The sequence below is a fragment of the Ictidomys tridecemlineatus genome, chromosome 8 (assembly GCF_052094955.1).
Source record: "Ictidomys tridecemlineatus isolate mIctTri1 chromosome 8, mIctTri1.hap1, whole genome shotgun sequence".
Taxonomy (NCBI): domain Eukaryota; kingdom Metazoa; phylum Chordata; class Mammalia; order Rodentia; family Sciuridae; genus Ictidomys; species Ictidomys tridecemlineatus.
The window spans coordinates 148,531,678-148,545,834 of NC_135484.1; positions in this window are offsets into that span (position 1 = coordinate 148,531,678).

The window sequence follows — 14,157 nt, forward strand, 5'->3', positions numbered from 1 at the left end:
AATAAATTTGTTTGTGAATATCTCATTAATATGAATATGTACATGAATGTGAATGTTAATGGATACACGTATGTTAATGAATATGATTAGTATAAGAACATGAACAAGTGCATTACATGAATATGATTATTTGTATTAATATGAATACATACATGAATGTGTATATAAATATGAATATGTGTATTAATATGTATATGAATATGTGTATGAATATATAGTGATGTATGTATGATTTAGATACCAGTGCTTTAACTCTCATGGGGAATTGATCACCCTGCCCTCCACTACATGAGGTGAGTAGCTCTCCATGACCTCAGCACAATGAGGGCTGTTGGCCCTCATGGGGGAAGTAGGTCCAGGCATCCTGTACCCAGTGAGGGGACTATATCCCCATACCCTCCACCTGGTGAGTGGATTAAAATCATCTATCCTCAACCTGACCAGTGTTAATTCCTATGCCCTCCATCTGATGAAATCCCACTCCAGAATATTCCAGTTCACACCCTAAAAGGATGAGACTGGGGCCGATGCTTTAGATAGATCTGTAGATGCCTCTAAACATATCCCAGTGCCTTCTACTCCGTATGCAGAATGGAACACCGTGCACCCCTCTAGATGAAGGCAGTAGATCTCCACGCTCTCTGACAGTTGAGGGGAGTACTTCCCCTTAGGGGAGATTAGGTCTCTGTGTCCTTTACACCTGGAGAGGTACAGACCCCCATGCCCTCCTCCTGGTGAGAGGTGTAGAACAATAATACTCTACCTGATCAGGGGAATTACTCTCTACAGTCCTTCTGATGATTTCCTATTCCAGATTATTCAAGTTCTATGTTCAAAGCATGCATTGGAGAAGACATTAAAATGTATAGAAATATGTATCTGAAAACATGTATAAAGGTGTGTATGCATAACACATAAGTATGTATATGAAGAGGATTTTTAATACATATATGAATATTAACATGAATATGTGTATATATGAATATGCATATAAATATGAATATTCACAAGAATATGAATATATGTCTTATAACATGAATATGTACATGTACATGAATATGAGCAGGTGTATGAATATGTATATGAATAAGTATATGAATGTTTATGTTTTATGAATGTGTACATGAATATGAATATGTATATGTATATAAATATGAATAGGAATATGGATATGAATATTTCATGAATATGAATCTGTAATGTAAATATACATGAATATGTACACACACATGTGCATAAATGTTAAAATGAATATGTGTATGACTATGATTAAGTGTATGGATATGAATATGTACATATATATGAATATGAATGTTTATGGATATAGTTATATGTATAAATATGAATATGTACACAAACATGATTCTGAATATGTATATGCATAGCATTACGTGTGTGAACATGACCATGTACATAAATATGCATTTGTGTGTAAATACATTCATGAATATGTATATGCATATGAACTTGAACATGTACATGGAAATATATTGTATACATGATATGTACATAATATATACATGAATTCAGTATGAAAATGATATGTACATGAATATATATTAATTGTATATGACTATTAAGATATATATACTATGAATTAGATCCCTGTGCATTACCTCATACAGGGAAGGATCACCATGCCCTCCAACAGATTAGGTGAGTAGATCTCCATGTCCTCAGCACAGTGAGGGCTGTTGCTGCCCCTGGAGGGACAGTTCTGGTGTCCTGCACCCAATGAAGGGAGTACATCCCCATGCCCTCCACCTGGTAAGTAGCTTAGAATCATGTTATCTCGACCTAATCAGGGGAGTTAATCCTTGTATCCTCCATCTGATGAGATCCCACTCCAGAATGTTCTAGTTCAAACTCTAAAATCATGAAACTGGGACAGATGATATAGCTGAATCTATAACAGAATCTATAAAGGAAATATATACCAGTGCCTTTCAGTAAGAATGGGGAATGGAACACCATGCCCTCCCTTAGATGGTGGGGATCTCCATCGTCTGATAAGAGAGTAGAGTAGTTCCTCTGGAGGCTTAGGTCCCTGTGTCCTTCAGTCCTCAAAAGGCACAGATCCCCCATGCCCTCCACCGTTAATATGTAGAACCACATATTACCCACCTGATCAGAGAATATTATTTCTGTATAGTCCTTCTGATGATTTCCCATTCCAGATTTTTCCAGTTCTACCCAAAAATTATGAATGGAGAAGGCATTAATATGTATATGAATATGTTTATGTGTATGAATAAATAGGCAAATATAAATATGTACATTAATATTAATATGAATGAGGATATGTACATGAGTATGTACTTGAATATATCTATAAACATGAATATGAATATACTTGTATATAAATATGAATATGTATATTTGTATATTAATATTAATATGAAATGTATATGAATATGATTGTGAACACATATATGCACACAAATGTGTCTGTTAATATGAATATGAATATGTACATGTATATGAATAGAATATGAATCTAGAGATGAATATGAATAAGTACATACTATGTACAAGGATATGAATATGAGTATATGTACATATGCATATTGTACATATGAATATGCATATAAATATGACTGCTTATGAATATTAGTGTGAATTTGAACATGAATATGTATATGAACATAAATATGAATGTGTACATGTACATGAACATGAATATGAAAGTTTATTTTTGAATATAAATATGTACTGGTACGTGAATATGTGTATGCATATGCATATGCTCTTGTATATGAATATGAATAGGTGAATGAATATGAATATGTACATGAACATGAATATAAATATGCACAAGTACAGATACATGAATATGAATGTGTATGAATATTGTAAGGGTTAGGGATTAAGAGATGTCAAGGATTAAGAGGATTATGGGTGTGTCTATGAGGATGTGTCTAGAAGGCATGTGGGATAGCCAACTGAAATGGAAACCCTCCCAAAGTGTGGGCAGCATTGACCTATAAGATGATGGCTTAGATGGAATAAAAGTTTCAAGAACAAGGAAGCAGCAGATGCAAGCTCCATTCTCCTTGAATGTGTTCTTGATTGCTGCTGTAATCATCTGAGGATATCACTTCCTCACTCTTCTAAAGTGGACTCTGCCAGTGATTCCCTAGGAGCCTTCAGTCTCAAAACTTGGGTATCACCATTGATCCCTCTTGTTCTGGGGCTCCAACCTCTTGGACTATGATGCTACTGGTTCTTCTAGCTCTCCAGCCTGCAGGTGGCCATTGTGGACTATCCAGCTTCTAGTCACGAGAGACAACCTAATAAGTCCTCTTTATAATTATACTTCCTGTTGATTTTGTTCCTCTAGAGAACCCTAATACAAATATGAACATGTATATGAATATGTTTTTGAAAAGGTACATGTAAATATGTGAATATGTGTATAAATGTGAATATGTACATGTGCATAAACATGGATATAAATGTGTGTATGTACATGGGCATGAATGTGAATATGTGTTTGAATATGAACATGCCCATGTATGTACACATAAATTTGAATATTAATGTATACATGTACATGTGCATGAATGTGTATAAATATGAATATGAACATGGACATGAATGTATTTGTGCATAAATATGAATATGTGTGCATATTAATATGTACATGTACATGAATAAGAATGTGAATGTGTACATGTGAATAAATATGAACGTATGTAAATATGAATACATACTACATTTAAAAGTATATTAATAGGAATAGGAATATGTAAATGTACATGATATGATTATGAACATGTACAAAAAAGTATATTAATATAAATATGAATATACATGCATATGTATGTGAATATGTATATGAATACAAATGTGTGAACATGCATAAATACATATGTGAATATGAATATGATATATAAGAATTGAAAGAATGAACAAGGCTCGTCATCGGAGCAAATGCCCGTTTATTGAGGAACAGCTCTGCATGTTTATAGAGCCAGGGTGGTTTGACAGTTGGCATGGGGTGCTTTCTGATTGGTGGGTAGGATCAGGTAAGCCAGCAGGGCTAGTCTGATTGGTGGGTAAGGATCATGTGAGCCAGCAGGGCTCACCATTGGACAGCAGGATCATGTGAGCCAACAAGGCTCACGGTTGGATGGCTCTTCTTGGGGGATGGGGAAGTTAGTCTTTGGAGCCGGGGCGACTCCCAACAAGAATAGGTACAAATGAATCTGAATCTGAATAAAGATATATATGAATTAGATCGCAGTGCCTTCCACTCATATGGGGAAAGGATCACCCTGCCCTCCATTAATGAGATGAGTAGAACTCACTATACCCCCATGCCCTCTACCTGGTGAATGGATTAGAATCATCTATCCTTGATGAGAGGAGTTAATCCCTATACCCTCCATCTGATGAGATTCCACTCCAGAATATTCCAGTTCAAACCGTAAAAGAAACTGGGGCAGATGCTATATGGATCTATAGACGGAGCCATTGATGGAGAGATATGTATATGTATGTTCCATTTTCCTTGTGAAAGATGACCTTGAGTACCTAATAAAAGATATATTGATATTAGAGAGTCTCTAACTTTGTGGGGTCAGGGTGGGGGAGCTTACCAACAACTCATATTTGAGGTAATACATGTAAAAACAATATTTAAGGGATGTATCTTAAATATTTCATTCATACTTAAAATAATGCATGTTGTAAGATACATAGGTTACTAAAATGAATTTGTAATCACTGGGACAAAAATAGAATCTATCATAGAGTGTTGCTATAGCAACTACCAGTAATTTAGGACTGTGCCTGTTTCTGTGTTTGTTATAGCTAGTATTCAAGGGAGTACTTACATAGTGAATGCTGCCTCCTAGAGAGGTGTTGTGCTGAGTCGTCTCTGCACACCAATCACACTTGCCTCCAAGTAACCCTATCCACAACACCTCCATGTGGCAATAGTGGAACTTGTGTTCCAAGCAGGTCAACGAAGGGCATTGTTTTAAAATAAACTGTGCAACATGACAGTTTGTTCTGTTCCTTGTACTGCTTTTAAAATATAATAGCTTTCCTCTTGTTTTCTTTTAATCACATGAGCAATAATTAATAGGAAATGCTGACAAACATAAGAGGCAAACAACCCCAGGAATCTCACACCTTCCCCTCCCCTCAGGATATCTACTGATAAAATGTTTGAGATATGCTCCTCCCTGCTTTTTCCTTACAAAAAAAGACTCATACTACATAAACCATTCTGTCCTTTGCTTTTTCCACTGCTGATTTTCATGTAAATAAATCTACTTCCACAGTGTCATTCCTAATGATCTGCTTCCATATAAGACTGTGACAACGTTGTCTAGTTTTCCTATTGTATTTTGAAGGGTTTCCTTAGTTAAAAATAGCTATACCACATGTTTCCATTTCTGTTTGGGAAATGTTGAAAAGTAAAACGATGTGGGTGTTTTCAGAGGTCTCAGTCCATAGACGGCCAACTCCTCTCTCTGGGCCCAAGATGAGGCAGCATATCGTGCTGGAAAGCCCCCGGGAGGAGGGTTGCTCAATTCATGGCAAGGTCAGGAAGTGGGGGGGTGGGGAAGGTGGGAGGAAGGGACCACAGGGAAGATGCACCCATCCAGGACACACCCCCAGTGACCCACCTCCTCCAGCCATGCCCCACCCAATTACCACCCAGTTAGTTGGTCCATTCAAACTAGGATGGACTGATTATGTTACCGATCTCATAATCCAATCATTTTCTCCTCTGAATATTTATGCATTAATAGGAGTTTTGCAAACTATAATGCTACCTCCAGACTTTCTCTGTTCAGAAAACTGAATTCATCTTATGGCAGTTTTTATCCGGCCCACTGAGAACCCAGGTAGGCTTCAAAAGCTCATAGAATAAAAAGGAAAAAAGGAACAACTACTCTATTCTTATGTCTGAGCTGGCTTTTCACTGCCAGACATAGAGACCACACCCATTTGTAAAGTGTTATTGGCAGACAAGTGTTCACAATTAAGGGTCTGAAAAATTTTTCTGTTATTTAGAACAGTCAACAAAAATCAAGTGACCAAAAATAAAATAGAATAAATCAAGTGACCAGCTAGTTTATGTACAAATTACAATCATTTCAAACACTGGGTCATGAAAGCAGTCATTTAACTTCCAGTAATTTCTAGTAATTTATAGTAGTAATTTCCTCTCTCTATTAATAACAATTCAGGTCCTTGCAAATAACAAAATGATACCTTGCAAATAACAAAATTCAAGGATGCTCAAGGCCCTTCTATAAATGGTATGATATTTACATATAACCAATATATCTTCTCATATAATTTAAGTCATCCTCTGATTACTTAGAATACCTAATGCAATGTAAATGCTATGTAAATAGTTGCTACACTGTGTTGTTTAAGGAATAATGACCAGAAAACAAAGACTGAACATGCTCAATACAGATATGGTTCTTCCCCCCCCCTCCAAATATCTTCAATCTGTGCTTGGTTGAATCCTTGAAGATAGAACCCATGGATGCAGAGGGCTGACTGAATATCATGGGAAAAAATACATATGACAACAATCCAGCTTTTTCCTCTCCTTAATTTAAAATAAACAGCAAGACTCACTGTTAAGTGAGAGGAACACTCCAGAGTATTAACACATAACACCATTGCAGTTAACAACTTGCTGGATTGGGCCATGCGGTGATTTCCAGAGTAGGGCCCCCGGCTGGCAGTCCTCATTACCTGGGAACCTGTTATTAAATGCGAGTTCTCAGGCCCCACCTCGTTCTATATCAGCTCTGTGATAAGGGTTTGGCAAGCCCTCAGATGATTTTCGGTATGCTTTCCATTCAGTCTATAAACGCACCAAGCCACGCCCACAATAAGCCACACAAGTCTGTCTAGAAGACAACTTTCCAGCACGCCCAAGCGCTCATTCCTTGATGGGTGAAGTTGAATATTTGCCAAGTGTCACTTAGATTTCTCCTAAGACCTATTAATGCTGTTTGTACTGGCTATTAAATTTAATTTTGAGTAACTTTTTTTAAAAAATGTGGCTGGGAAAGGAATAGACGAGTTTGTAAGAAATCTTCAAAGGATTCTACACTCACATCATTTTGTAGATGTCCAAATTTCACCCCTAATTTAAGAAGACTAAAATTAATTATAGATAATGTATTATGCATGTGGTTTATGAGAATTTTAATCATGCATTGGTGTCACATTTTTCAAATGGTGTCAGTATTTTCAAATGAAACTACATATAAATGTATTAAGTTAAAATATTTAGGGTATATATGCATTGTTTTTAAGACTCCCTAATTGGCTATTAACAGAAAAAAAAAAAAAAGGTGTTTTTCTCTTTGTAACTCTCACACATTTGATACAATAAAAAACATGTCACCCCTGGTCACCAAAATGCGTCCCATTTCTCCCCACCAACAATGTAGTTCTCTAGTGGACACTAGTGGGGAATCCTCCAATTCTATTCAATGATGATACTATCTACCTGGATGTTGGGTTAGATCCCACAAGGCTGAACACTACTTCAAATGCCAATTGTACACCGTAGGTTGTCACTTACACCTTTGACCTACTAGCTCTAAATTGGGGTTACCATGACCCCCCTCCCCTGGTTTAATTAATTTACTAGGATGGCTCTCAGAACTCAGAGAACCCCTTTATTGCATTGACCCATTTATTACAAAGGATGCAGGTGAAGAGCCAGATGGAAAAGATGCACAGAAAGAGCTAGGAGAGAAATGTCCCCCACACATGGTCTCTGTCCCCATGGAATTAGAGAGTGCCACTCATCTAGCACATGAATGTATCCACCAAACTGGAAGCTCTCTGCACCCCACAGCGCAGGAGTTTTACGGAGGCTTCATCACACAGGCTTGATGGATCATCAGTTCCATTTCCAGCTCTTCTCCGTCTACGGAGATGAATCTGAAATCTCCAAGCTTCTAAGCACAGCTGGGTCTTCCTGGTGAGGAGCCCCCTTCCAGGAGCCAACAAGGAGACACCTCCTTAGATCAAAGAAGGTTCCATCACCCAGGACATTCCCAGGGGTTAAGGAGCTCTGTCAGGCGAGGGGCCAGAGACCTGTATGTATACTTGCTATATTTTAGAACTGCTTTGTATTCATTAGTGACATCCCAGACCCAGAGGCCTCTATCAAAGAAATTTGATAATACCATCTTTAATTTATTGATAAAAAATTAAATAATTTGTGTTTTAAATCAGTTGTGTCTCAGGTGCCATTCAAAATTGCTAAAAATGTTTCTAGAACCACTTTAAGGAATTTGCGATTTCAAGAGTCAGGAAATGCTACTATTATTTATTTAACCAATCCCTTTATTCGGAAGTTTGGATTATTTTCAATTTATCGATGTGGTAAATTAGAGTAAATAATTCTACTATCCCTATAAAAAGGCCGGCTACTACCTTAATTGTAAATTCCGTCTCATAAGGTAAATGGAATGGAAGGTTTCATTTTGGATCTTGTGCTTACCATCGCAGAAAATCTAACCATGGAAGAAGACTGCCATTCCCACAAAAATACGATGACCAGGAGTGGCTGCGCAATTCGCCTTGACAACTGGGGACCATTTGTTTCAACTCCCTGGGGAGAGAATATTTATTCCCTTGTCCTTCTAACTGGGTGAAAATCTGTGGAGCTTAAATACTGTAAATTCACGAACAGAAAAAGCACAAACACAGAAACCATCACCAGTCACAGCGGAGGTGGAGAAATGCACCTGGGCGTGAGTCCTCAGTGCAAGGTGAACAACAGCTGACCTGCAAACAGTCACCAGAAAGATGACCACCTCCGGGACACCACTGCACAGCACAGGAAAAACGCAGTGTCCACGGGAGATGACCTTGGACAGCTGACTTGGTTAAAAGTATTGCATTTTGCCATCCTCGGCAATTTCATGTCACTCAGCCTAATCAAAACCTGCTTGCTATGATCAAGGAGCATTTCAGGGGCTGCATGAGTTTTATACCCTTAGGAAAGGGTGGAGACAAGGAAAAAGTAGGGGACTCCAGGACCCTGGGTGTGCCCCGGGGACCTTCAAGCAATGTGCCAGCCTAAGTCCTCCTGCAGGTGGCTCTAATTAACTGTTTCTCCTTGATTCTACACACACACACACACACACACACACACACACACACACACACACACACCCATAGGATTATTACATGTTTTTCAAGACACTTTTTTCTCCTTTTCCCCCAAGTCGCAAGTTGAAACTTCTAGAATGATTTCAGTTATCAACCTTCACTTCAATTCCCAGTTTTTCTGAGATAATGCTTCTGGTTTTATATTGTGAAATTGCCCATAACGTATGCTCTTTCAGTTCTAAAGTTCATATTTGCATTTATATTACAGATTCCCTAACAATCTTTCCATACTCATTTAGGTAATTAGATCATTCTGGATGTATTTAAAATGTAAGTACTTCAAGTTTCCTAGCTCAGCCCTGTTTCTTCTCATCTTACTCTGGCCCTATCTCACTGTCTATTTGGGTTTCGCGGTCGGCTGGGTGGCTAGAGTATTTCCTTGAGCAAACCCCTCCCTAGGAGATACTTAATAATATAATCTCTGAACTCCTGCGTGCTCTCAGATTGCTTTCTTTACCTTGTGAGACGGGATCCCTTGGCTGGGTATAAAACTGTGGCTTACAGTTCTTTCTCTCACAAGTCTACAGATTCTATTCCACTAACTTCTGTTGTTACATACAAGAAGTCCAATGCCAATTTGATTCTTTTTCACTGAGAAGTTACTTGTTCTTTTAGGTTTGATGACTTTCTCTTTCTTCTAATTGTATTGGGATTTTCTCATGAATGCAGTCTGGAAACCAATATACTACAGTATACTCTCAGGCCACTAATACTTATGAAATTTTATTGTTTTTAAACATTGCCAGACTTTTCAGGCCTATTCTCAAGTGTCTTGTCATCTGTCTTGATACCCTTTCCTTTCCTCTGGTCTGTAGATGTTTTCTGGACTTCTTTTTCCAGGTCACTGATGGGTGTTTTAATAGTAAATGTCTCTTCTAATTATCTTTGGAATTGCTTAACTGGAAAATTATGTCTTTTTAGCCTCAACATTCTTTTCTGCATTGCTCCTCTTATTTGATATCCCCACCCCCCACCCCCTACTCCAGCACCTCATTTCCCGGGGTGTGATTCTATTTGTTACCTCTGATCCCATCTTTGGCTGCTGTGAGATTTATTGTTGTTATTGTATGCTTGATGGGCACACTTGGGTGAGATTGTTTAAATATCCTAAAAGGCAACACTCTCAGGAGGCAGGCAAACAAGTTTCCATTCCAAGCTGTTACGGTGGGTGCCCAAGCTGCCTACCTCCCCTGGATGTACTTAGAGGAAAATGCTCTGACACTGGTCTCCACGTACTTCATGACCCGAAGGGCAGCGGGCCTTAGCGGACCTCTTTGGTCTCTTCTTGCCTTCACAAGAGTGCAGTAACCAGGTACATTTCTCAGGATGGTTGAGGTCCAGGAGAGGAGGACATGGCCACAACCTGACCCATCCCCTCGTCACTCTTCCCAAGCCTTGCCCAGGAAAATCACCACAGTAGCAAACCTCCCAACCTCTGTCCTCAGAATTCAGGGTGGTTTTTCCTGCTGGTGATGACCACGCATGGCCCGCTCCTGGACATCTCAAGCTTTCATTCTGAAACTGCTGTCTATCTGGACCCTGGCCTAGAATAAATTCCTGGGCTTTGACAGTTCTGCTCCCCAAACAAGATTTTTAGCTGGTTCTGGTTCATCATCTAATCTGACCACCTACAGAAACTCTGAAGTCCGCATCTGCTCTCTGCCTTTGCTCTCAGTTCAGCCTCTGGAACCCCTGTGACAGCCTTTTCCTTTCTGTTAAAAAAAAAAAAAGTAATAGGAGCTGCGTGACGTCAATGTTATAGATATTAGTAATTGAGATTGGAATAAAATAATCTGTTACGGCCTGACTTCTGTCCATCAGGTGACCCACAAGGATTGAATGAATGGCCACTGCTGAAAGTGAGGCAGCCTATGAATTTATTGTCATTCACCAAATAACACAGATGTGAAAAGACACAAATGGGTTTGGCCTACGTTAATGACCAAACTCACACCAAAACGTTTCTGCATTCTCTGAAAGAGCTTAGAAGTATTTTTATATCCATTGCTTGGTAAGAGAGAATTCTCTCACACAAATGTATTTTTTAGTTTCCCAAATGCTTCTTTAACATTTATCAAGATAATCATATTAGCTGGGGGTAGTGGCATACATTGTAATCCCAGAAACTCAGGAGGCTGAGACAGGAGGCCATTCTCAGTAACTTAGGGAGGCCATCCTCAGTAACTTAAGGAGATCCTGTCTCAAAAAAAAAAAAAAATTAAAAAGTCTGAAGATGTAGCTCAGTGGTAGAGCATTTTGAGTGAAATCTCTGGTATGAAAGAAAGAGAGAGAGAGAGAGAGAGAGAGAGAGAGAGAGAGAGAGAGAGAGACTAGATCAGTATCTATTACCCTGAACAAAAGTCAATTCAAAATAGATCAAAGACATGGGAATTAGACCAGAAACTTTGCAACTGCTAGAAGAAAACCTAGCATTAACACTAACATAGAGGCCCAGGCAACAACTTCCTCAATAGGACTCCCAAAGCTCAGGAAATAATACCAAATATTAATTAAGAGAATTGCACTAAATTGCAAAGCTTCTCCACGGTGAAGAAAATAATTAGGTGTGTAAAAAGAAAAATTCTTCTAGCCACTCTTCTGACAGAGAATCAGTATCTGGAATACACAAAGAAGTCAAAAAGCTTTATGCCAAAATAAATAAATACACAACCTAATCAATAAATGGGCAAGTTAACTAAAGAGACACATCTCAAAAAGAAGAAATGAAATTGCCAACAAGTATATGAAAAAATGTCCAACTTCTTTAGCATTCTGGAAAATGCAAATTAAAACTACCTTGGGATTTCATCTCCCTCCAGTCACAATGGCAGCCACCTAGAAGACCAACAGTAAGAGATGCTGGAGAGAAGGAGAAAAAAGAACACCTCCCACTGTTGATGGGACTATAAATTAGTCCAACCACTATGGAAATCAGTATGGAGATTCCTCTAAAGATGAGGCATGGAACTACCATATGACCCAACTATACCACTCCTTGGTATTTATCCTAAACTATTAAAGTCAGCATACTATAGAGATCCGTGCCTACCTATGTTTATAGCACCATAATTCACAATAGCCAAACTCTGGAACCAGCCTAGGTGTCCCCCAACAGATGAGTGGAGAAAGAAAATGTGGAATATATAACAACGGAGTTTTATTCAGCCATAAAGAAAAATAAAATGGTGTCATTTTCAGGAAAACGCATGGAGCTTGAGAACATCGTGTTAAGCAAAATAAGCCAAACTCAGAAGGTCAAAGGTGGTATGTTTTCTCTCCTATTTGGAAGTTAGAGAGGAAAAAAGGAAAAGAAATAGATGAAGGTTGTGTCATGAAAATCAAAAGGAGACCAGCAGCCCACAGAAAATGGACCAGGACTCTAGGAGGCCAGAGGAAACGGAAAGGGGAAATAGTGGGCAAGAAGCTGACTAAATCATTGTTCTATTTGTGTATGAATATGCAACAGTGAATCCCACCATTAGGTAATAGTATAATCCACCAATAAAGAATAAAAAAAAAAAAGCAAGGTGACTTCATGGCTGACCGATCCAGGACTCGTCAGGCATCCAGGACCCAGGGTTTACCGTCTCTCAACTCTTCTACCGGCAACGTCAGCCTCCCCCTAAGGTGGATATTGCTGATAGTCATAGGATGGTTTTCAGTAGCAATTGGGGCCCTGCGCTTCCTCTCTTATATCTAGCAGGAGAATCTATTCAGGAAGTTTTCCCACAAAAGCAAGGAGGAAATTTCCTAAGAGACCCTGGAAGCCCCTCCTTGCCTACCATATGCCCAGTTGTATCTTTGCCAGTTCTGAAACCCGTCAAGGTTAAAGCAGGGGAGTTAGCCACCTGCCAATCAAACTTCCTCTTGGAGTAAGCAGACAGAATGACTTTCCCTGAAGCCATCTGGGAAGGAAGGGGTGGATGGCCGAACAAAAGTGTGTTCCAGAGAGAACAGAAAGGACAGATGGAGGCTGGACAGGCCAGCTGCAGTGTGAACACTTCGTGAGGTATTATTTGAACATAAAGTTCCAGGACTCATTTTGCTGGTAACTTATTTGACTCTTCCATCATTGGGATGTGATTTTCTTTTTCATGATGGTATGTGCTAAGAAGTGTATCAGGACTTTCCTACTGGAAACCTAGAGCTATGCAGCCCGTCTCCCTACTAATCCACTACATTTGGGTCTGGCCATCTTCTTTTATTCTTCCTATTTATCACCAAGGGATTCAAATAATTTGCTTTCAACTTTTCTAAATTTGAGACAGCTACACTGGTAACATTAGAAATTACCCTTTCATTTTTAGCAATATAGAATTTATTTCTGCTTCTAGTGTTTCATTCATTGATATTAATCCCAAATCATATTTTATGTATTTATTTGTCTTTAATTAAACTTTTCATTTCAAAGTTACAAAAACTAAGAGAGAGATCCCATTCCCCCCTTCTCTAGTTTTTCCCAGTGCTAACGTCTCACCAAACTGGACTTCGTTGTCTCAACCAAGGTATTGACATTGGTACCGTCGAAAGACATAATATCTCCATCGCTATAGGTATTCATGTTGCCCTCTTAAAATTATTCTTCATTTTCAGTTATGGTTAAACAGCACCTGACATAGAACTTATCCTCTTGACATTTTTAAGTGTCTGGTTAAGTAGCGTTAAGGATATTCCACATTGTTGTACAACTATCTTTACCCTCAACTGCTTCTCAAGCTTCAATCTCCAGTAAACATTAAGCATCTACTCTCTGCATGGCTATGTTATAAGAGGTAGAGTGCGCATGGCCCAAGTCATGTTTAAGATCAGGTACCTGACTAGGGAAAACAGAAGCTTATTTGGAGAGATGATCACATGATTATCTAGAAAGGTAGTCTGAGGGATGTATAATCCCCCAAGGATGAGTCGTGTGCTTTTGTGTGCTTACTTTTCAGTCTTCTCCACACTGTCTCTCTATTGGAGAGAGAGAGAGAGAGAGAGAGA